The following is a 24,027-nucleotide window of genomic DNA, read 5'->3' on the forward strand; positions in this document are numbered from 1 at the left end:
TAAACACTTGATTGCCCAAAGTGAACCCTAATAAGCCACACAGCCCTATTTACCTCCTCCTCACTCCCATATGTCCTCATTAACCATGACAGGTACCAGGAATGTTAAATCCCCACTTCCACTTCCCAGTTCAATTATGGGAGAGTTTGGCATGTCATTAAATTTATGTTAACACTGAATAGTTTTGTTCCATCTTTGATGTGTGAATGCTCTCACTACATAAAATCATGTCACGAAGGTAAGCCTGATGAGGAATGGCTTAGGTGATTGGGCCAGTATAGGTGGCTTGGTGATTGGGCCAGTAACCGAAAGGTTGCCTGTTTGAATCCCTGAGTATTTGCCGATGTTCACTTGAGCAAGGCACATAACCCTAATTGCCCTTGTAAGTCGCTCTGGATAAGAACATCTGCTAAATTACTAAAATACATGTTTTTATATAAATGGGGTGGGGGTCAATAAGTATAGAAATACCTACAGACTTACAGTAAAGCAAGATGTTTATGTCCATAAGAGTTATTTAGTACTAGATCAATAACCACTGAAGTGAACCCTTCGCAGAACACAGTGCTAGATTTGTTTTTTCCCTTGCTCTTTTGTAGCTCTCGCCTCCCCCGGAACTCCTCTCTTTGGGGGTCAAAAACACACAGTGACTACCCACATGACCATTATAACCTCCCACTGGCTCCCAGCTTTAGTATAGCTGTACTCTGAGGGGAGGACCTGCTTACAGCTGACCACCAGCTGAAACAAGCAATTTTTTTTTAAATGTGTTATTCTGGACACATTTTTTGTTTACAAAATCACTTACAATCTGTTTTGTCTGTTGGATACATTTTTTGAGATATTATGGGTGTGTATTATTGTTATTATGGGTGAGATATCATTGTGGGTGTGTACTTACCAATTTACAGTATTTTTACTCTAGCAGCACATAACTATTGTGACCTAATTTTCTCTGTTGTTCCATGAGACTCAGAGTGACACAGACCTAACCCCCACCTGTATTCCTCCCACACGTCTGTTGATAGTTTCCATTCCAATAATATTACCACAAACTGTTCATTCTCTGTCTCTGCTTCTACAGAGGATTTAGCAATCATACTTCCTCTCCCCTAACATAACTTTCCCCTAGGAGGAAGAATTAAAGTCTCGCGATAGGCGCTCGTTTGTGCAGCCGCCATATTCTGTGACAAGTATTTTGATTCGTATCTGTTGGAAGTAAGAAAAGAGACATTAAGGGGGAGTAGAGGGGGTAAAGAAGAAGAGCTGTCAAAATAATTCCCGTGTCTCTGAAACATCGGGGGCTGTAGTAACCCCCCACTCGGGTCAAAACAGAGAAGGCCTGGGTACCGTAGAAACTCCGTCTACGAAGTCCACCTCGCCGCTTTTCTTTCAGCACCACGGCCCTGTGGGAGATTCGGTGGTTGAGTTTCGGGTGTTGAAGGTGGCCCGGGGAGCGGCGGCGGAGACGGTAAGCGAATGCTTCAGAATAGGCCCAGAACCAGAAGTGGTTGAAGTTGTAGTTGAGTTACTGTAAATGGAAATTCGGTATAACAACTCGCTACTAACATGTTTGAAATGTATGTGCGAGCACATCCCTCTGGTAAGTAGAAAACGAAGAACAAACTTTCTGTTGTCGGCTTTTCAGGTGTGAAAAAGTTTTTGACTGCATCTGGTGAGCTATTTTGTTTAGCTATGTGCGATTTGTTGTGTCCAGCATGCATATGTTATTACACATGTGTAATCAAATTTAGCTGTAAACCTTGCATTTATAGTCCGCTCATTTTAAAGCTGACGTGCATGTTTTGTAGCATATAAAGGCTACACTATAGTAGCTACATTTTTCCATTGAGAGTTCTTGCAAAACTTCTTCGTCAGCCATGGTGTTCCGAGTGCACAACTAAATTGTAACACGGCCGTTATAATGCCAATATGATTATATCAAGTGTTGTGACTTCAAATAAGTTAGATTTATTTTTGGGAAATAGTTTTCAAAAAGTGAGTTAGCTCGGTAACGTAGCTTACATAGTAGCTCGCAAGTAGCGATAGTTGGTCTGGTAATTTACCCGGACGTTTGATGCTTCCTAAATGTAACAAGTTAGCTGCAGTTGTTGCCAGCATCTAAATGTGTAAAACATTGCTTTACAATTATATGATGGCCTGTCTATCCTATCGGCTGCATTGATGGGCCTCCCCAAATATTGCCTAGAGACATATTAGGAGTTCCGAATGGCATAGCACAGGCCCAATGTAATAAGTAGGCTAATCGAAAGTCTCCTGTAGACTACATGTAATGAATTGTATTGCTGCACGAATCGAATTACCTCGAGGTGTCAAACGCAGTAACAGTAGCCTGCCATGTACTTTCTCCTTCCCTTCTATGTAACTTATATGAAATATGTTTGCACATTCTCTCAATTAGGCTATATGTTATTCTTTATCATTTTATAATTGTTTCTTCGCTCACTTATGTGATACAGATATATTTCTTAGTTAAAGTGAATGTAATCACTTAGTTTGATCATCTGAGCAGATTTGACCCATGTATTGATATGTCCCTTCAGGAGTATTTCAGATGAGAGGTTTGACAGCTGTCATATGGATAGGTGCAGGGGAGCATGTGTGGGACGTGGGTTTGACACATTACAATAATAATATATTTACTATCTTACCTTAATTATAGTTTGTTATCTACAAAGACATACATGGTTCAGGCCTTGTTTGCAATGGTTTAATGTAGCCTATTTCTCTATTTGTGCACACTTTGCTCATAGTGTCTTTCAAAATAATGAATACTTTATCATGTGCCTTGGCCTTTATAGGCTACATGTCAGCCAGTAACTGTTTTAACCACAGATTGTTGTTGCTCACTTGGAATTAAACAATATTCCCCTTGTAAGGCTTTTGTTTTTGAATATTTAGGGCAAATCAATCATTGGAATATGAAGCTCAGCCTTCAACCACGCTAACTTTATGGATACACAACATGTATACTATCTCCATGCATAGTAGTTGTCACTGCACACAAGGACCATCTTGTTATCTTGCCCTATTTTTGTCCATATAGGCTATTAATTCAGCTCTCTTGATTTAACTCTTCCAAATAATTGGGTGGTATTCCTGATATTCCATGTAATTAAAGTAAATGCCTGAATGTTCCTTTGTGGTATTCCTTTTGCTACAAAGTTAAAATATTTAACAGTGATTTGTCAATAGCCTGGCTGTAAAGGGTCTAGTGCGGTCCATTTAAATTACTACTAGGCTTTCTAGAATCTCTTCTCTATTGGTCTCCAATGGTTGTGTTGGTGTTGCTGATAGTGGTTTGGGTAGAGTATTATTCATTAGCAGCTTGTGCCTGTCTTGACTTGCAGTCAACATTGAACTTCCTGACCAATAAGCTGCCATGGCCAACTGTTTATAGGTGCAGACCCCTAACTGAAACCATGTGTGCCTGTAGCTGGGCAAATATATGTCGCTCGCTGAGAAAGGCCTGCTGATTTGCCACTCTTTGGGGGTGATAGTCTCACGTTTTACTCTGATAAGCGCTAATCCACAGATAAATCACAAGTTCGAACAAGACGATGACTGGAGTGGATGGATGTTCTGTGTAGGTCTTCATCAGAGATAATGAAGTTGTACATTCAGTTTTTCAATTATTTTGAAAGTGCAGTGAGGGGAGCACAGTATTTCTTCAATGACTTGGTGTTTTGTGAGTGTGAATGAAGGGAGATTAGGCTAAACATTTATATACAGTGTTGAGTTAGTGAATAAGAATGAAGTTGTTTGATGTTGTTTGCAAGCTCACGATCAAAGCAATGTCTCCCTGCTTAGTTTCCAAATGTGCGGTTTGCAAACACACATTGGACAAGGTAGATAGATGTTAGTCAACCAAAGCTGAAAAACTAAGAAAATCCATTGTGTGCTTTTTATTTCATGGACTAATAGTCAGTTCCTGTTGCTGTTGTATCTTTAAGGCTAATGGCATGGTGTTTCAAAATGTTATGGTTCATTATTGCCAAGACTGGAATCCTCTCTCCTGAAAGACTGGTTTTGAGGTTTATCATTTGCACAACAACCCCTTCCCAGTCAGAGAGGGGCTGTTTTTTTGACTAGGCAGGGGGAGGGATAATTATATGAGTATTCTGGCTTGAGTACAAGTGCTAGTTGTTTGGATCAACAGTACAGAGGAAATTTAACCTAGGAAGTCATGCTGGCTTACCTTCCTATCTGTCAGACACTGGATTTGGTTGATTTTGCCACCAGAGCATTTTTCTGTCCTTTTCATAGTTTTACAGTAATAGCTACACCGTGAAGTAGTTGGAGTGTTCTGGTAAAATGTTGCATCACAATTACCCTACCAGGTGGACACTAACGTTTTATTGATTGGTTTCATATTGCTTGTTATAGTCATGTTGTCTTATCTCTATGAGAGCAGTATGTAGTAAGTACACTATAAGGATACATCACATTATGCCAAGTGCAGCAGTCTGTCTCAGGAAGAGAGAGACAGAGCCTCTGGCTTTAACCCTCCCCCACCCTGGCCTGTGTGTGGCTGCCTGGCTGTCAGGAAGAGAGACTCAGTTGAACCCCCCTCCCCCTGGTAAAGCAGCTCTCTAACTCCTTAGCTTCAAATGGAATCCTCCCATTTCACATGGTGGACTTTCCAGTTCAGTGGTTAAATTGCATGCATCTACTGAGTATGACACTGCAAAGGTTACGTGGACTGACTCCACCACCATTAGAGCCTAGTTGCAAGAGGCACTTTGCATTACTGAATCATTACACGTTGATAAGGCTATTTGACACATTGTTGGAATACCAGTGTGGTAGATTTTGCAGGGTCCGCTGCAAGTAATCGCTCAGTTCAACGGATTCCAATCACTTGAGGCGAAGTGTGGTTAGAGTTTATTTTTTACTGACAAAAAACTGTAAACACAACATTGTAACATGACATAAACCAAAACAGTAGAACCACCACACTTTTACACATTTTACTTGATAAGAGAAGGACATTGCTAAAGAGTGAATCTTTAAGAAATGTGGTTTATAACTAAGTTGTGAAATTGGGGAGTAACACACGGTTATGACGGAACAATCCTCACAGTGGTAGAATAAATAGTTCTTAACAACTGTGTCATTTAAAGCAGCTAATCTAGTTAGCTCTCTGATTTTAGCAAAATCAAAACAATCACAGAGCATAATTTTTTTGCTCTCCTTCATTTGCTTGAATTGAAGAAGAAAGGTCTCAGTCATCAGTAGTAATGGGCCAGCTCCTTTTGTGTGACTGAGCACAATCATGACGTCTCCAGGCTGTTCTACCAGAGCACACTGACAAGACCACAGTGTCTCTGGATGTGTCCCAAATGGCTCTGGTCAAATGTAGGGCTCTGGTCAATAGTAGTGCACTATGTAGGGAATATGGTGTTGACAGGAGCACAGGGCCTCTGGCTCTCACTCAATTCAATTTTAATTTAAGGGGCTTTATTTGCATCGGAAACATATGTTTACATTCCAAAAACAAGTGAGATAAATAATAAACAAAAGTGATTAAAAAAATAAAAACAGTAAACATGACACTAAAAAAAGTTATATTCTGCCAGTTCTAGGATCTGTTTGATGTGAACATCACATATTTATCTCTGACTCAGGCAATGCAATTGTTTATTACCTTTTGGTTTGTTTTCCTCTCTCCGCATTCACATTAATTATTGAATAGGACCAAAAATTCCTAAGTATTAATGTGATGATTTGACCTTTAAGGACTAGTTATAGTTGAAACTTTAGGTATAGGCTTATGTCTCAAAAATTGTTGATGTATTTATGTGAGTGCACTTGCTCAACCTCTCTGTGGATGTCTTTTGGTGCATAAAGGATGCTCTATTTGCCTGTTACTGCACATGCTGTAGTCAGCTGTTTTGAAAGAAGTGAGAGGTATTAACTTTTTGCTCACTGACAGGGAGGAAGTAACCTTGGTTGTGGTTTATCGCGTAGATCAGACAACCTCTCAAGCCTAGAAAATGTATAAACTATACCATGATCAGGTGAAAACACAATTAACCATTGTACCCCCCCCCCCCCCCCCCCCCCCCAACCACTTTGCTTTTGTAAATGCTGTGAGAGATTCAGTTACACTTTGTTGGTTCTGTTTTCATGCCTCTGGGTGCTCAACATGCTGTGTGTGCAGTCAAAGGTGTTATTATAGTATAGCTGCCTTTTTAGTATCTGTTGCCTCAGGAAATAGGTGAAGTGTGCACCACATCCTATAGCGAGACTGTGCGCTCTGCCCCCCTGCTTGACCTTGGGTACTATTTTCCACTACTTAAATCAGTCTGCATTCTCCTCCTTAAATCACCACAGTATGTTTTCCCCTAAAATCAGTCCCATTACTCAAATCAATGCATCTTCTCTTTTTCAAATTAGCCTAGTTTGGTCTCAACTGAAATCAGCACGCGCTCCCTTCAGTTTGTATTCTGTCGGCTGAGCCCCTAATGTAACATGTCGTATTCAAACCAGAACTTTCCTATAGTAGGTACTGTATCCACTTGGGAACCATATGTTTTTTATAGATAGTCTAGTTCTGCTGAATGTCTTTGGGCGCGTTCCAAATGGCACCCTGTCCCCTATATAGTGCACTATTTTAAAAGTAGTGCACTATATAGGGAATAGGGTGTCATTTGGGAAGCATACTTTGACAAACTTGTAAATAGTTCAGTCAGTGGAACCAATGTTCCTAAAATAGCCCTCCTCAGCAACACAAGCACTTAATCAGCATAGAAAACAGAAGAATAATTAGAGAGCATGCTTTTTCTGCTAATTAAGTGTTTTTCAATGTTCCTTTCCCTTGCTGCATTTACATCCCAAATGGCACCCTATTATCTACATAGTGTACTACTTTTGACCAAAGCCCTATGGGCCCTATATATGGTATATGGTGCAATTTGGGACACAACCCAGGAGGAACTCTGCTATGAAATAGGATAGTAGCACAACCATCAATTAAAGAAATATAGGAGAGTGCCTCAGCTGGGTTTCTTTGGATGTAGCATTTAAAGTAATTAAAAACAGAACAGACTCGTGTGTTAAAAAGGGATGTTTGGAAAGACAGGAGCGCAAGTCTCGAGACATGTTTATTTAGCATTGTTAGAGAAATGCTGTATTGTGCACTTAAAGGGCAAATCCACCACTTTTCAACTTCATTTTCATTATCTCCAGCACATACATACACTACATGACCAAAAGTATGTGGACACCCGTGGACATCATTTTAAAATCATGGGCATTAATATGGAGTTGATCCCCCCTTTGCTGCATTAGCAGCCTCCACTCATCTGGGAAGGCTTTCCTAGATGTCCGGAACATTGCTATGGGGACTTGCTTCCATTCTACCACAACAGCATTAGTGAGGTCGGGCACTGATGTTGGGCGATTAGGCCTGGCTCGCAGTCAGCGTTCCAATTCATCCCAAAAATATTCGATGGAGTTGAGATCAGGGCTCTGTGCAGGCCAGTCAAGTTCTTCCACACCGATCTGGACAAACCATTATATACCGGTATAGATTCATGGACCGGTTTGGGTTTTTACTTGAAACTCTATAATGGTATTTGAATGTTTGGTTTGTTAAATGTGATATGCAGAGTGTAATGTCCATTTTTATAGTTTACTTCGCTACTTGAGTCGTCTCTCTCCGCTTTCCACACAGACCTAGCCGCGTCCCCTGTCACTCAAGGAGCGCATTTGATGTTCCTCAACCACGAGACACTTGCGTTCAGTCTGCATGGTCAATGCAGCATATGCAGCACTGTTGATAACTTTGATTCCGTTTTCACTTGGCTTCTTAATATAAATCTACTAGCGTTCTATAATCACATTATTCGTTTGTGTTTCATACATCTGCAAACAGCTAGTTTGTATTTTCTTAGCAAGTTGTTCCTAAATATTGTTAGCCTCTGATTGTTAGCCGCTAATGCTAATCGCTAGCTAGCCAGCTAATAAATGTACTGAGTAAGAGCAAGCGTAATTAGCTATACAGCCTGATAATACCAGTAATGGTGTAGACCTAAATCAGCATGTTGTTTGTTCAACAGTGTCTTCTAAATTAAAGAGGTAAACGCAAAGCAAGAATATGTTAGCTACATGAAGTAGCTAAGATAAAACGTTCAATGTAGCCAAAGGTGTTTCCAAGGGGACCCTATAATCTATCAACACATTAGTTCCTACCCTGTCACAATAAGTCCTCCCTGGCATTTTGATTCGTTGTCATGTCAAACAACACTGTATTAAAGTGCCCACTATCATATTATAACTATATAATTAGAACAGACATTCTATTCCCATGATTCCAAAAGTTAAGTGTTTTGCTGTAAATCGCAAGTCAAATTGCAACATGTGATTAAAAAAAGGCCCAGATTCCTTGCCCGTATCGTGCAGCCCTACATTGCAGTGAGGAAATTATCTCAAATGCAGAAATGTATGAAAATTATGACATATTTTGGGGTTGAAGTTGAATTGAACAGTATAGAACAATCAGAATAGAGAAAAACTAATTGAAATCACTTAGAATGTATGTGTTGCCACCCTAGGATCTCTCACTACTCAGAAATAATTTACCTTTGATAACCTGAATGATGCTAGAATGTTTTGGAAGGCTATTAAGTTTATGTCTGGAAACAGTAATGTTAATGAATTACCTTCATCTGTATTGAAGGACTTTGTTGCTGTAAATGACAAAACTGAAATGCTGAATTGTTTCAATTAGCACTTTGTATCATCTGGTAGGCTGTTTGATTCAGTGTCCTCTGTCTCTGTACAACCCTGTGTGGATGAACCAGCGAGAGCTGGTCAAACTTTTAGCTTTTTGCCATTCTCAGTGCAGGAGGTACATAATGCCCTGAAATCCTTAGATCAGAGAAAGCCTGCAGGTCCTGATCTTTTTGTTCCCTGATTTTTAAATCTGGCAGCTGATTTCATAGCTGAACCACTTACATATCTGTTCAATCTAACCCTGGAATGTAATGGAATTCCAAAGATCTGGAAATCAGTATTTCTTCCACCACTTTTAAAAGGGGGAGATCCAACTCTTTTAAATAATTATAGGCCAATATCAAAGCTGTCACCCCTGGTGAAAATACTTGAACCCCTTGTGAGTGAACAGCGAAAAGTGTTTTTATATACTAACTCTATTTTATCAATGTATCAATCGACAAAAAACAACACTGTCTCACTTTTTATTGATCTCATCAAGGCTTTTGATACAGTTGATCATGCTATACAATTATATATTTTTTTAATACCGTGATATAATACTTTGGCCCAGCCCTAGCCCGAACCATGAAAAACAGTCCCTGACCAGTATTCCTCCTGCACCAAACTTTACAGATGGCACTATGCATTGGGACAGGTATCATTTTCCTGGCATCGGCTAAACCCAGATTCGTCCGTCGGACTGCCAGATGCTGAAGGGTGATTGATCACCCCAGGGAACCCGTTTACACTGCTCCAAAGTCCAATGGCGGCATGCTTTACACCACTCCAGCCGACGCTTGGCATTGCGCATGGTGATCTTAGACTTGTGTGCGGCTGCGTGGCCCTGGAAACCCATTTCATGAAGCTCCCGACGAAGAGTTATTGTACTGATGTTGCTTCCAGAGGCAGTTTGGAACTCGGTAGTGAATGTTGCAATTGAGGACAGACGATTTTTACACACTACGTGCTTGAGCACTCAGCCTACCACTTCGCGGCTGAGCCGTTATTGCTCCTAGATGTTTTCACTTCACAATAACAGCACATACAGTTGACCAGGGCAGCTCTAGCAGGGCAGAAATTTGACGGACTGACTTGTTAGAACAGTGCCACGTTGAAAGTCATTGAGCTCTTCTACTGCCAATGTTTGTCTATGGAGATTGCATGGCTGTCTGCTCGATTTTATACACCTGTCAGCTACAGGTGTGGCTGAAATAGCCAAATCCACTCATTTGAAGGGGTGTCCAGATACTTTTGTGTATATAGTGTATGTGACAAGGGGATATTTCTGCTTTTTGTAGAAAGATGTATAAAGTTCTACCCAATTACATCATCAAAAGTTAAAACATTAAAAAAACTGTGATTTTCACGCACTGTAAGATTCGTGGTGACATGGGGAGTAAGAAAATACCCTCCCTCTGGCTAAAAACTCATTGCAGGTTTTGAATATCACCGTTTCTTTCGTTTTAACCACAGATCATAGAAATATGCTGTTTTCACATATGTAGACACTGGTATGGTGCTGGAGAGAATGAATATGAGGTTGAAAGTGGCAGAATTGCCCCTTAAGCAATGACTTTCCAGTTTTCATTTATGAGCAAGCAGTAGGTCAATGGACTTGGAATAGTCCAGTGGGTTTTGGAGAAAAGGGGGGCTATGATATATGCTGTATCTGTCGTCATTCTGTTGTCATCTTCTTTCAAACAGTTTGAATGACAGGTTGCACACACAGGAAGACAGAGCAGCAGTGACCATAACATTGCACACCATGGGATTAAGGAGACTGCAGCCAGACACTGGCAGGATATGTGTGTGTGACATACAAACACTTCCTCTTGTCAAGGACAGTTGTGATAACCACCTCAACTCTCACGCTAGCCAACTGGCACCTCATCCTCCCCTTCATATTGATTTACACTGAATAAGACACTCCATTGTCAATGCAGAAGGAATGCCAAAGAAATAATAGCAGCATTGATGATGCTAACTGATAGCTTGCTTGTCCTCATAAATTGAAAAATATTTGTTTTTCATGAATTGTGGTGCCAGTTTATCATACTAGCATCAGTCAGTTTGTACAATCAATTCCGTTCCTCCTCCTTGCAGCTCAAGGACACTGTGAACCCCCCTTCTCTCCCGAGTCTCCCCCAGGTGTGTAATATTGGGTCAGTCTTGAGTGGAGTCTCTCATCCTGCACCAGTAAGGGGTTGTGAGGTGGTGCCTCTACTGTTGTCCCTCCCTCACTACTCTGTGACATGCTCTGCTGTGCTCTCAGGCAGCCCTGAGGCCCCACAACGCCACCCGAAGCCACACAAGACAACATGGCGGTGGTGGATTCAGTGGAATTAGGGCATTGAGCTTGTATTTATTTAGAGGAGAGGAGGCCAGGAAAGCCTTGAGGGGAATTGAGCCAAGATAGATATGCTGGTGCTGGCGGACTTGTCTATCTATCTGATGTGACAGTGAATGGTTTAGAGGAATGTAGCTAGCACCTGATCGTGGACACTGGTGATGGCTTCCTCTGCAGGCAGCTGACTGCACACATTTCTGGGTGGAAGCCGCCCCCAATTTGTGTGTACACACACACAATAATTTGCCAGTAACAGATGACATTCATATTCTGACAATCTCTGATTTAGTTAATACATTTGATGATACAGTGGTAGCAATGCATGGTTATAACATCTACAGAAAATACAGAAACGTCAATGGTGGAGGTGTTGCTGTTTATTTTCAGAACCACATTCCTGTAAAGCTTAGAGAGGACCTCATGTTAAATACTGTTGAAGTAATATGCTACAGGTTCATCTGCCTCACCTAAAGCCCATTCTAGTGGGAAGCTGCTATAGACCACCAAGTGCTAACAGTCAGTATCTGGAAAACATGTGTGAAATGCTTGATAATGTATGTGATATCAACAGAGAAGTAAGTCAAGCTGCCCACTCAAGAAAACGTTTCAAACTGTAACCAGTGCCTGCAATCTTGTTCAGGTTACCAGTCAACCTACCAGGGTAGTTACAAACAGCACAGGAATGAACAAATGCCTCACAAGTCCTCAACTGGCAGCTTCATTAAATAGTACCCGATAAACACCAGTCTCAACGTCAACAGTGAAGAGAAGACTCCGGGATGCTGGCCTTCTAGGCAGAGTTGCAAAGAAAAAGCCATATCTCAGAATGGCCAATAAAAATAAAAGATTAAGATGGGCAAAAGAACACAGACACTGGACAGAGGAACTCTGCCTAGAACGCCAGCATCCTGGAGTCACTGTTGACGTTGAGACTGGTATTTATGGGGTACTATTTAATGAAGCTGCCAGTTGAGGACTTGTGAGGCATCTGTTTCTCAAACTAGACACTAATTTACTTGCCCTCTTGCTCAGTTGTGCACCGGGGCCTCCCACTCCTCTTTCTATTCTGTTTGGAGCCAGTTTGTGCTGTTCTGTGAAGGGAGTAGTGCACAGAGTTGTAAGGGATCTTCAGTTTCTTGGCAATTTCTCACATGGAATAGCCTTCATTTCTCAGAACAAGAATAGACTGACAAGTTTCAGAAGAAAGTAATTTTTTCGGGCCATTTTGAGCCTGTAATCTAACCCACAAATGCTGATGCTCCAGATACTCAACTAGTCTAAAGACGGACAGTTTTATTTTTTGTTGAATAAGGACAATAGTTTTCAGCTGTGCTAACATAATTGCAAAAGGATTTTCTAATGATCAATTAGCCTTTTCAAATGATAAACGTGGATTAGCTAACACAACGTGCCATTGGAACACAGGAGTGATGGTTGCTGATAATGGGCCTCTATACGCCTATGTAGATATTCCATAAAAAATCAGCAATTTGATGTTATTTTAATGGACAATTTTCTTTATTTTTCTTTAAAAAACAATGACATTTCTAAGTGACCCCAAACCTCTAAGTGACCCCAAAGATGAGGCTGGTGTAACCAAAGTGAAATGGCTAGCTAGTTAGCGCGCGCTAATAGCGTTTCAAACGTCACTCGCTCTGATCCTTCTAGTAGTGGTTCCCATTGCTCTGCATGGTTAACGCTGCTTTGATGGTGGCTGTTGTCGTTGTGTTGCTGGTTCGAGCCCAGGGAGGAGCGAGGAGAGGGACGTAAGCTATACTGTTACACTGGCAATACTAAAGTGCCTGTAAGAACATCCAATGGTCAAAGGATAATGAAATACAAATGGTATAGAGGGAAATAGTCCTATAATTCCTATAATAACTACAACCTAAAACTTCTTGCCTGGGAATATTGAAGACTCATGTTAAAAGGAACCAGCAGCTTTCATATGTTCTCATGTTCTGAGCAATGAACTGAAACATTAGCTTTCTTACATAGCACATATTGCACTTTTACTTTCTTCTCCAACACTAAGTTTTTTGCATTATTCAAACCAAATTGAATGTTTCATTATTTACTTGAGGCTAAATTGATTTTATTGATGTATTATATTAAGTTAAAATAAGTGTTCATTCAGTATTGTTGTAATTGTCATTATTACAAATAAATGTAAAATAATCGTCCGATTAATCGGTATCGGCTTTTTTGGTCCTCCAATAATCGTTATCGGTATCGGCGTTGAAAAATCATAATCGGTTGACCTCTAATATTATTAAGTAGATTTGGATAGAAAACACTCTGAAGTTTCTAAAACTGTTTGAATCATGTCTGTGAGTATAACAGAACTTCTTTAGCAGGCGAAACCCCCAGGACAAACCATTCAGATTTTTCTTTTTTGAGGTCACTCTCTTTTCAATGGGTTTTCATTGGGAATCCAGATTTCTAAGGGACCTTCTTGCAGTTCCTATCGCTTCCACTGGATGTCAACAGTCTTTAGAAATTGGTTGAGGTTATTCCTTTGTGTAATGAAGAAGTACCGCCATCTTGAACGAGGGTCACTTGAAGTGTACTGTTAGATAGAGTAGCGTGACCAGAAAGCTAGCTTCAGTTTGTTTTCCTCCTGTATTGAACACAGATCATCCCGTCTTAAATTTGATTGATTATACCTAAAGTTGTATTACAAAAGAAGTTTGAAATGTTTTGGCAAAGTTTACAGGTCATTTTTGAGATATTTTGTAGTCACGTTGAGCAAGTTGGAACCAGTGTTTTTCTGGATCAAACGCGCCAAATAAATTTACATTTTGGATATATGTCGACGGCATTAATTGAACAAAAGGACCATTTGTGTATGTTTATGGAACATATTGGAGTGCCAATAAAAGAAGCTCGTCAAAGGTAAGACATTAATTATATTTGTATTTCTGCATTTTGTGTCGCGCCTGCAGGGTTGAAATAGCGTTTCTCTCTTTGTTTACGGAGGTGCTATCCTCAGATAATAGCATTGTTTGCTTTCGCTGAAAAGCCTTTTTGAAATCTGACATGTCGGCTGGATTCACAACAAGTGTAGCTTTAATTTGCTATCTTGCATGTGTGATTTAATGAAAGTTAGATTTTTATAGTAATTTATTTGAATTTGGCCCTCTGCATTTTCCCTGGCTTTTGGCCAGAGAAGTTAACTGACTTGCCTAGTTAAATAAAGGTAAACATTTTTGTTGCAAAAATAAACTCCGGTAGCGCAACATCTGAAAAATATCGCACTTGGTAGTGTGTACCGGTGCTCGACCAGTCGGCGAAAGAGAACGGTTGATTGTCAAGGGCAATGAATTCCATTATCTTGGCATTAATGGATGTTCTTACTCTTTTAAATGACTGCTCGACTTGTTGACTGCTTGATCCACACAGCAGACATTGTGGGCTAGGTTAGGAATGCTGTGTTGCACGTGTAGCGCAACATTTTATGCGGCGTCATTACGTCATGTACCTACGTTATATAGGTATGCATGTCTGCTTTGACATCGGTTTTGCACATCGGCGTTAAACTAGACAGCGGGCCGATGTTGGCATTTTTAGCTAATATCGGCCGATTCTGATGTCTTCACCGGTATATCGTGCATCCCTAGTATTTACAGATGGTATACACGTTTGTTATTAAGGCACATGAAAGTTCACATGTTCCAGAAGGCATTTCTGCCCAAAAACGCATTTTAGATTTTTAGAAAAATGTTTACGTTCAAATGGCTCTCTTGTGAAGTAGTGACCCGCGACATACTACTAGTTTCCTGAAATGAGTCACATACGTGAATAGTGGCCTGAGGGAACACGCTTAAAATTTTTAATGGTATCCAATTGGTAGTTACAGTCTCATCGCTGCAACTCCCGTACAGACAATGCCCACTTAACCCGGAAGCCAGCCGCACCAATGTGTCGGAGGAAACACTGTACACCTAGCGACCGTGTCAGCGTGCACTACGCCCTAGTGCGCGATGGGACAAGGACATCCCTGCCGGCCAAACCCTCCCATAACCCGGGTGACTCTGGGCCGATTGCGTGCCGCCCCATGGGTCTCCCGGTCACGGCCAGCTGCGACAGAGCCTGGACTCAATCCCAGAATCTCTAGTGGCACAACTAGGACTGCGATGCAGTGCCTTAGACCACTGTGCCACTTGGGAGGCCTGAGGGAACACACTTGATGTGTTGTGAAAAGTGTTATGAAATGTAATGTCATGTAATGTTTTTAATTGTATATAACTGCCTTAATGTTGCTGGACCCCAGGTAGGGTAGCTGCAAATGGGGATCAGCTAATGGGGATTCTTAATAAATTAATGTACAAAATACACACACACGCACACACCTTCTCCATGTAGGCCTGCACCACTAGCACCTACTGTTTCTCAGACGGGACATCAGCTGTGATTGAATAATATTTTTCTCCGTTAAATTAGTACAGGCGGCCATCCAAACCCCCAGGAAGAAAGCGAAACTGTGGAAACGAGTGAAAATGGAAAGTAAAGGCATTGTTGTTTCCCCTTGTACTGCAATTTGACATTGAAATGAGAAGCTGCAATAATACATTACTAACTACATGTTTTTACCTTCCTGATTCACTATTGAGTTTATAAGAAACATTGTGTTAGAAACAAGTAGGGTAAGTCTACCTATTAATCCTACCAAAATCTAAGTTTAGACATTTCTAACAAATACTGCCCTAATTTATTTAAGAAAAGTCCCAATAAAATGAAATATTCATTTATGATGTGAAGTTTTATGACTTTACTTACAATTGTTTTTTATAAAACATAAAAAGATTTGATAATGTGTGAAAAGTCTGGACTGGGCTTAATTTGGTACCTACTGAATGTACCCTTTAAACCCATGGTTGTTCCAAATAATCCCACTTTTAGATCATCTATTTAAATACATTTCCAAATGTTCAAAACTTACATATGGACATTTCTTATGTTGAATTATATAATATTAATCTCCCCTAAAGTTATTAAAATAAACGCATAATTACTTTTCATTATGAAAGTAGCACTCATAACAGTGGACTTAGGCTTTTGTTCTTGCCTACCAGTACACCATTGCCAGGTCGCAATTGTAAATGAGAACTTGTTCTCAACTTGCCTACCTGGTTAAATAAAGGTAAAATAAATAAATAAATAAACACACCTGATTTAGCTAATGAACTAATCATTGACTTCAATCGAGACATGATTAGTTAACTCAGGTGTGTTATTGCTTGATAAGTAAATATATTAAAAAAATAACCTTCACCCACGCCGGCCATGCAACAAAGACCATAACACACACAATTGTCAAGTAATTATATGAAAGCGGATTCACATTTGATGTACTGCTTTTCTTGTTAATTAGTTTGACTTGTCTTCCTAAAGCCTATCTGAAGACTGTTTCAAATCTCCCTCTCTACTGTGTATTACAAAGGTACAGGTGGTGGACCAACAAATGGGATAACCTGGATGAATGAAGGACAACAATATGACAATGCCCCCACCCAAAAGTGCATGAGTAATCGCCCAACAGTCATCTTCATGTCCCTAGCATTTTTGTCCACCACTTGTAGGTCCTTTATCCCTCAACCCTGGTCTTAGTCTTCTCTCTCTGCATCAACAACTACCTGTCCATTCCAAACGTCTTGGAGAGAGTACAGAGGTTTCTAATTGTTTCTAATCTTGGGAAAGGCGTATGACTAGATGCATAATATGCATAGCTGTAGTTTTTGTGTGATTTTAAACAACTTAAATCTGAACCAAAAACAAACGATTTATGCATGATCATTGAATATTAGGGATATCAACACACTATCCCCATGGGTTTCAGTGCAACATTTCCTTAATAGGAGCATACTGAACTTAATTGGAACAACAGTGATTTATGGTGAAAAAGATAGCAAAATCAATATTTGGAAACCGATGGTTTGGGGTATACATATCCACACTGTAGACTACAATATTATGCAAAATTAGTATTGAACAACATTTATCTATTACCATTTACATTCTGCATAGAGGGAGTTTCCTTTTTTTGCTACTGTACCCCCTAAGCTCACTCGAGATGCATGTACAATATACAACAATGTAACCTATGTATAACAATGCAAGTTTAATTTAACAGTAAAATAAGACTAAATGCATTTGAAAATGTACACTGTAAATGCCTGAAATCTATTGTCTTGTTGTAGTTCATCAAGTTATTTTGCTCCTGTGTGACTGTGACATGCAGGCACGACTGCTATCGGGAAAAACCCATATATGTCAATTGGCAAGAAGTAGTCATTAATGCCCATGAAATATGCTATCATGTGCAAGTATTAGTACATTCATATCTGAATTTTACATAAAGTATGATAACTTATCTTAGACGGTAATAAATATGTCAGAAAAATGTGTTTATCTGAGGGTTGATATTGACCTCAAGTGGGAACTGACACAACGGGCAATAACGTAATAATAAAACACCTGATTCTTAGAATTAAAACTGTTATGATAAAACAACCAGATTAATAGGTTGAAACATTAAATAGCTGAAAATGTTTTTTTATTTATTTTTATTCAAAGATGGAAGTGGACTTAATAGTTATGCTTACCCTATTTTTTGCTTCGTGCTACAATACAAGAGTGACATTTCTGTGTTCACGTAGTGAGTCAGCATATTGTGTTGACCTGCCTGTTGCTTGTTTCGAGAGGTCTAGATATCACAAGACAGTCAGTTGCCTTATCACCACTCACTTTGCTTATCCTATGGGCAGATTACTGTCCCGTGTCCATGTAGACCTCCCCAGGCTGTAGACAGAGAGACTGTTCTGTTCCAGTTGTGTTATTCTGTGCTGTTTTTACTGCCGTGCAGAGACGACTAGGGCTACTCTGTCCTTCATCATTGCTCTCACAGTTTGCTGATTGTCTTTCATCTATTGTCTTCTCTTTCAGGTTTTTACTCACTAATGCTGTGAAAGGGCTTTGATCTGGTGTCCTACAGCCCTATCAGCACAGTGTGGGCCTCAGGCTCTCACCCTCCATTGCCATCTCACTCTCTCTCTCTCTCTGAGTCTCTCTCTCTTTCTCTCTCTCTCCTCCCCCGGAGCGCTCTCTCTCCCGCTCTCAAAACATTTTGTCAGGGTGTGGTGGACAGTGAAGTCCACACAGTTGAAACGCTTTTGTTTGTTGTGGTTTAGTATGGCTTTGCCAAGGGCAACTGGCTGTTGTGTGGGTCTATCTCTCTCTGTAATTCCTGAAATAGTAGCGGTCTATTAAATTACATTTGGCGATGTTTTGCAACTCTTGAATCTTGAATGCAACCTCCTGAGCCCCGAGGAAGAAAACAAGCCATTGAGCTTGGAGACAATATTTTTTCCAACGCACAAATTTCACAACAGCACTGCGAACATACACAAAAGTAAAGTTTGTGGATTGTGGAACCTCTGCCCACCCCCTTGGTTTTTGATCAGAATTACTTTTTGTTCAATGCTGAGGGAAAAAAATGTTTCCCGAAGTGCCCACAGAGTTAGTTTAGAGAGGATCATGCTGAGTGCAGGCTTGTAAAGGTGGAAGCGGGCCACAGTGCTCTTATTACGTGAGAGTGTCCTTTTTCCAAGCTGCCCTGAGCCTCCTTTTCTTTTGGTCGTTTCCTTGTTCCTTGTCGCTGATCCATGGAAACTTCTCTTGACTTTGAAGCTGGCGAATAGAGAGGGGGGCAGCAAAGCTGGGGGAAGGGGGTACCTAACCCTACCACCCCCTCTACACCCCCTCACTACTTTTTTACTTGTCCTCTGACCTCACAGGCCCACCCCTCAATACCCCGTCCCTGCTCCAGGTTGAAGATGTCATAACAGCGTGGCTGTGGCTCTGCTGGGTTATTCCTCAGAGGAATGTACTGTCATGGACCCTGGGTCCTGGTGCTGTGTGTAGTTTGGCTGCTGTCTGCGCTCCGGATCAGGCCTGGCCGCCGCTGGCACCCTCTCAGGCACACCTGTCAGTGCCATTCTGGGCAGAGCCGGCACTGTCCCTCCCGTCCGCTGTGGGCACCAGAAGAGCCACTCAGTAGAGCTTCCAGTCCATACCCCTTCACACGCAACACAGCCAGTCCTGGTGGGTGTGGTGGGGAAAGAGGCTGACAAATTCACATTTCATGATTTGAAAAACATCCACGCGGCATCCGTGATCACTGAGGTCCCTTTGGTCAGACTTCATGGACGCAGTGTTATAGTACACCTGGGGGAGCAGAGCCACTTATGGCATAAGTTCATACTGTCAACAGAGATGACTTATTGTTATATAGTTAATCATAGATAAGCATTCCTGTCAGTCATGACTGGCCTGTTTTCAATGTATCAATAGTCATGACTACAGTAGCTAGCTACCAGGTTACATCCCAACTCATTTACAGTGGTGGGGTGAATACAGACACTCAGTGTGAGAAGAATGACTAGAATGTTTAGAGAGGGCTGGAATAGAGTGTCTTTCTACCAATGGCATCCTGCGGCGGACGAGTCATGTGACTTGGCTGCCATTTGTCTTTTGGTTGGCCTCAAGGTGGGGAATAATACTCCTAGCAGCTGCAGAAAGCATTTCCGGCGGAGGGTTTTCTCCTTAGCGGAGCACATGGAGGTCTGTCCTGCCTGCCGCGATACACTGTAATATAAACTGGAGAGATCCACAGGCTTCACAGAGGGCTTCTCTCTCAGTGTGAGAGGGCATATTTTACACCCCAGTGTGGTAGAGGAAGGTGATAGAATGGACCAAAGCCACAGGGAGAGATGGTACACTAATAAATAACCTGCTGGCTATGTGCTGCTCTAAGGAGCGTGATGACACGCCATAAGTGTATTTCCTAAGGGGCAATTCCATAGTAACGGAATTACACTTAGACTCAGTTTTTTCCACTTTGAACTGTATGCCAAAAAAAAACTATTGATTTAAAATGTTAACAAACCATACAACTCTATGTGCAAGGACTACTTTCAACAATACAAATACAACAATTTACAACAATTTAGTGGAAGAACTGTGCAAATGCATACTTTGGTAACAGAATTATGGTAGAATCTCCCTCTGGGTTTTCCAAAAGCTCTGCAGAAAGAATTGGTTCTCAACTATGACTTGGAACCTTGAGTTTGAAAAATATATTTTCGTTATTGAACTACAGTACGTGAAGTGGATTTGTACTCGGTAACGGAATTATATCATGGGTCCCTGATCTGTAATACACAGAAATACATAATTATGGATATGAATGTCATTCTGCTCATGTTTCACAAGTTTGAACATCACAGCAGAGCACAGTGCAGTACAATAGAGTAGAGTACAGCAGAGTACAGTAGTACAATAGAGTACAGCAGTACTCTACTGTACTATACTTTTCTTTACTGTATTGTACTGTGTTCTACTCACTGTACTGTATTGTACTGTACTGTGCTATCCAAACATCTATGATAAGTTCAGATTTGATCCAGTCCGGTCCGCCTGTGGACATCAAGGCCAGGGTGGACTGACCAAATGTCAACTACTTTTCAACGTCCATGGACGTCCGGTGTCGGTCAGTGCTCAGTGGGTGAGGATGCTGGTTACAGCACATGGAAAGAGAGGGGGCTTTTGGGTAGGTGTCAGTGAGAGCTGGGAGAGTGAGAGAGGCAGGGAAAGAGAGAGAGGGAGGGGTTGTCCAGACTCTGACTGTTTTTACACTATTGGTTTGACCATCAGACAACAGAAAAACAAAGAAAACTGTTGTGAGCTGAACATAACAGTATGCCAGTGGAACGGAGGACAGTAGCAGGTGACCCAACTGTGGTTTGTGACTATTATGATTTCCCGTTGTAGCCAATTTGTCACGCCTTGGTCTTAGTGTTTTGTGTTTTCGTTATATATTTTGGTCAGGCCAGGGTGTGACATGGGTTTACGTGTTGTGTTTCGTATTGGGGTTTTATAGGATTTGGGATTGCTATGTTTAGGGGTGTGTCTAGTTAGGCTTGGCTGCCTGAGGCGGTTCTCGATCAGAGTCAGGTGCTTCTCGTTGCCTCTGATTGGGAACCGTATTTAGGTAGCCTGAGTTCGCTTTGTCTTTGGTGGGTGATTGTTCCTGTCTCTGTGTAGTGTTCACCAGATAGGCTGTATAAGTTTCACGTTCCGTTTGTTGTTTTTGTATTTATTTAGTTATTTCATGTATCGTCACTTTTTCCCATTAAAGACATGAGTAACCACCACGCTGCATTTCGGTCCGACTCTCTTTCTACAAACGAAGAACGCCGTTACACAATTCAGTTGGAGTAATTCTGTTACAGATGTTTTGGGAATTCCGTTACAAATTTGGTAATGGAATTACGAGTTTTAATCACTTAATAATTACATAAACAAAAGGTATATCAGTAAAATCACTATAACTTAATTTGAAGGTATGTGGGTTTTTGGTAATGGAATTACAAGGCACAAGTCAATGTTTCTTAAACTTACAAAGGTAAACAATTGTTGATATTAGTTGGCAGGATTCTTTACGTCAATATTATTGTGTTTTGATGTAGGCTATTTCTGATACTTTTTCTGGTAGATGTTTTCTAAGACCTCTTTTCTATCTGTTTATCCAGAAATCAACACCTTTACTTATGCTACATTTTTAAGATGGAAAATGGTTGAAAATGTATCTACAGTGCATCCGAAAAGAATTCAGACGCCTTCCCTTTTTCCACATTTTGTTATGTTACAGCCTTATTTTAAAATTGATTTAAATAAAAAAGGTTTTTCATCAATCTACACACAATAGCCAACAAAGACAAAGTGAAAACAGGTTTTTAGAAATGTTTGCAAATATATAAAAAATAAACAACAGAAATATCTTATTTACATAAGTATTTAGACCCTTTACTAGGAGACTTGAAATTGAACTCAGGTGCATCCTGTTTCCATTGATCATCCTTAAGATGTTTCTACAACTTGATTGGAGTCCACCTGTGGTAAAGTCAATTGATTGGACATAATTTCGAAAGGCACACACCTGTCTATATAAGATCCCACAGTTGACAATGCATGTCAGAGCTCAGAGACAGGATTGTGTCAAGGCACAGATCCGGGGAACGGTACCAAACTATGTCTGGAGCATTAAAGGTCCCCAAGAACACAGTGGCCTCCATCATTCTTAAATGGAAGAAGTTTGGAACCACCAAGATTCTTCCTAGAGCTGGCCGCCCGGCCAAACTGAGCAATCAGGGGAAAAGGGCCTTGGTCAGGGATGTGACGAAGAACCCAATGGTCACTCTGACAGAGCTCCAGAGTTCTCTTTAGAGATGGGAGAACCTTCCAGAAGGCCAAACATCTCTGCAGCACTCCACCAAGGCCTTTATGGTAGAGTGGCCAGATGGAAGCCACTCTTCAGTAATAGGCACATGACAGCCCACTTGGAGTTTGCCAAAAGGTACCTAAAGGACTCTCAGACCATGAGAAAGAAGATTTTCTAGTCTGATGAAACAAGGACTGAAATCTTTGCCCTGAATGCCAAGCGTCACGTCTGGGGGAAACCTGGCACCATCCCTACGGTAAAGCATGGTGGTGGCAGCATCATGCTGTGGGGATGTTTTTCAGCGGCAGGGACTGGGAGACTAGTCAGGCTCAAGGGAAAGATGAACGAAGCAGAGTACAGAGATCCTTGATGAAAACCTGCTCCAGAGCGATCAAGACCTCAGACTGAGGCAAAGGTTCACCTTCCAACAGGACAACTACCCTAAGCACACCGCCAAGACAACGCAGGAGTGGCTTCGGGACAAGTCTCTGAATGTCCTTGAGTAGCCCAGCCAGAGCCCAGACGTTCAAACATATCTGGAGAGACCTGAAAATAGCTGTGCAGCAACGCTCCCCATCCAACAGAGCTTGAGAGGATCTGCAGAGAAGAATGGGAGAAACTCCCCAAATACAGATGTGCCAAGCTTGTAGAGTCATACCAAAAAAGACTCAGGTATGTAATCACTGCCAAAGGTGCTTCAAGAAAGTTCTGAGTAAAGGGTCTGAATACTTATGTAAATGTGATATTTCTGTTTGATTTTTTTTATACATTTGCAAAAATGTATAAAAATGTGTTTTTGCTTTGTCATTATGGGGTATTGTGTGTAGAAAAGTCAAGGGGTCTGAATACTTTCGGAATGCACTGTATGCTTTCATTTCCCAGAAATATAGACTCTTAGCTGTCATTTGACACCCAATTTGATATGCTCCTATGAACTTCCCATGGGTCCTTTTTGATGGATATGCCCTAAGGCAGTAAAGGGTGATTTGCCTGTGCATACCTAGCATATCAGAGCTGAACATCCTGCAAGTAGCTTCATTGTTCAGTTACAATAACACTACATGGGACAAGACGACCACAGTACCACAGTTTTCAATCCAGTGGGACTTTCAGGTGTTTTGCAATTATCCTAACCCAAGTAGGAAATATAGGGTGAGATCTTGTCAGAGCGATGGCATGCTTTCTGTGCTTGCCTCCATTGTTGCTCCATTCAAGGAGGTGTGGTACTTCCTCTTGAAGGTGTGGCTGTGGTATGAGATTAACATGAAAGATATGTCTGGTATTTATGGATTTTTCTGCATGTTGCATTGTTCGCTTTGAGATACTGCCCTGAGCCTTTTCCCAGCTCTACGGCATGTGTATAACAGTCATGAAGATGTAACTCAGTGATATTTGACTGTCAGTTTATTATATTGCCAAGAGGGATGCGTTTCTATGGAAGCTTCCTTCCATAGTAATAGCATGCCATTTGCTGGAGCGCCTTGATGCTAAGCTAAGGCTACACCACTGAGTTCCTAAATTTAGGGCTGACTGCGTTGTGATCCCTAATGAATCGATCAGTGGAAGAGGCGGTTCCGTCTTAAGACCAGAAAGTAGTACCAGGGGGTTGTCTCCATGGCTCTCAAGCCAACAAATAACCTGTAATTGTGAATCATCT

At 41.1% G+C, this 24,027-nt stretch overlaps 1 protein-coding gene across 9 annotated transcripts in view; it reads left to right on the top strand.

Moving 5' to 3' along the window:
* The first annotated feature begins 1,173 nt into the window (after nucleotides 1-1,173).
* The window catches only part of LOC109900675 (TGF-beta-activated kinase 1 and MAP3K7-binding protein 2), a 71,340-nt gene continuing 48,486 nt past the window's right edge, over nucleotides 1,174-24,027 (top strand). For 6 of the 9 annotated variants that reach the window (XR_004211897.1, XM_020496407.2, XM_020496410.2 and 3 more), the window contains exon 1: nucleotides 1,174-1,471. The gene's annotated coding sequence lies outside the window, so the exon portion shown is untranslated. Of the gene's footprint in view, nucleotides 1,472-1,648; nucleotides 1,676-24,027 lie in introns of all 9 variants that reach the window. The other 3 variants (XM_020496411.2, XM_020496412.2, XM_020496408.2) reach the window with 2 other exon arrangements.

This window comes from Oncorhynchus kisutch, linkage group LG12 (genome assembly GCF_002021735.2).
Source record: "Oncorhynchus kisutch isolate 150728-3 linkage group LG12, Okis_V2, whole genome shotgun sequence".
Taxonomy (NCBI): Eukaryota; Metazoa; Chordata; class Actinopteri; order Salmoniformes; family Salmonidae; genus Oncorhynchus; species Oncorhynchus kisutch.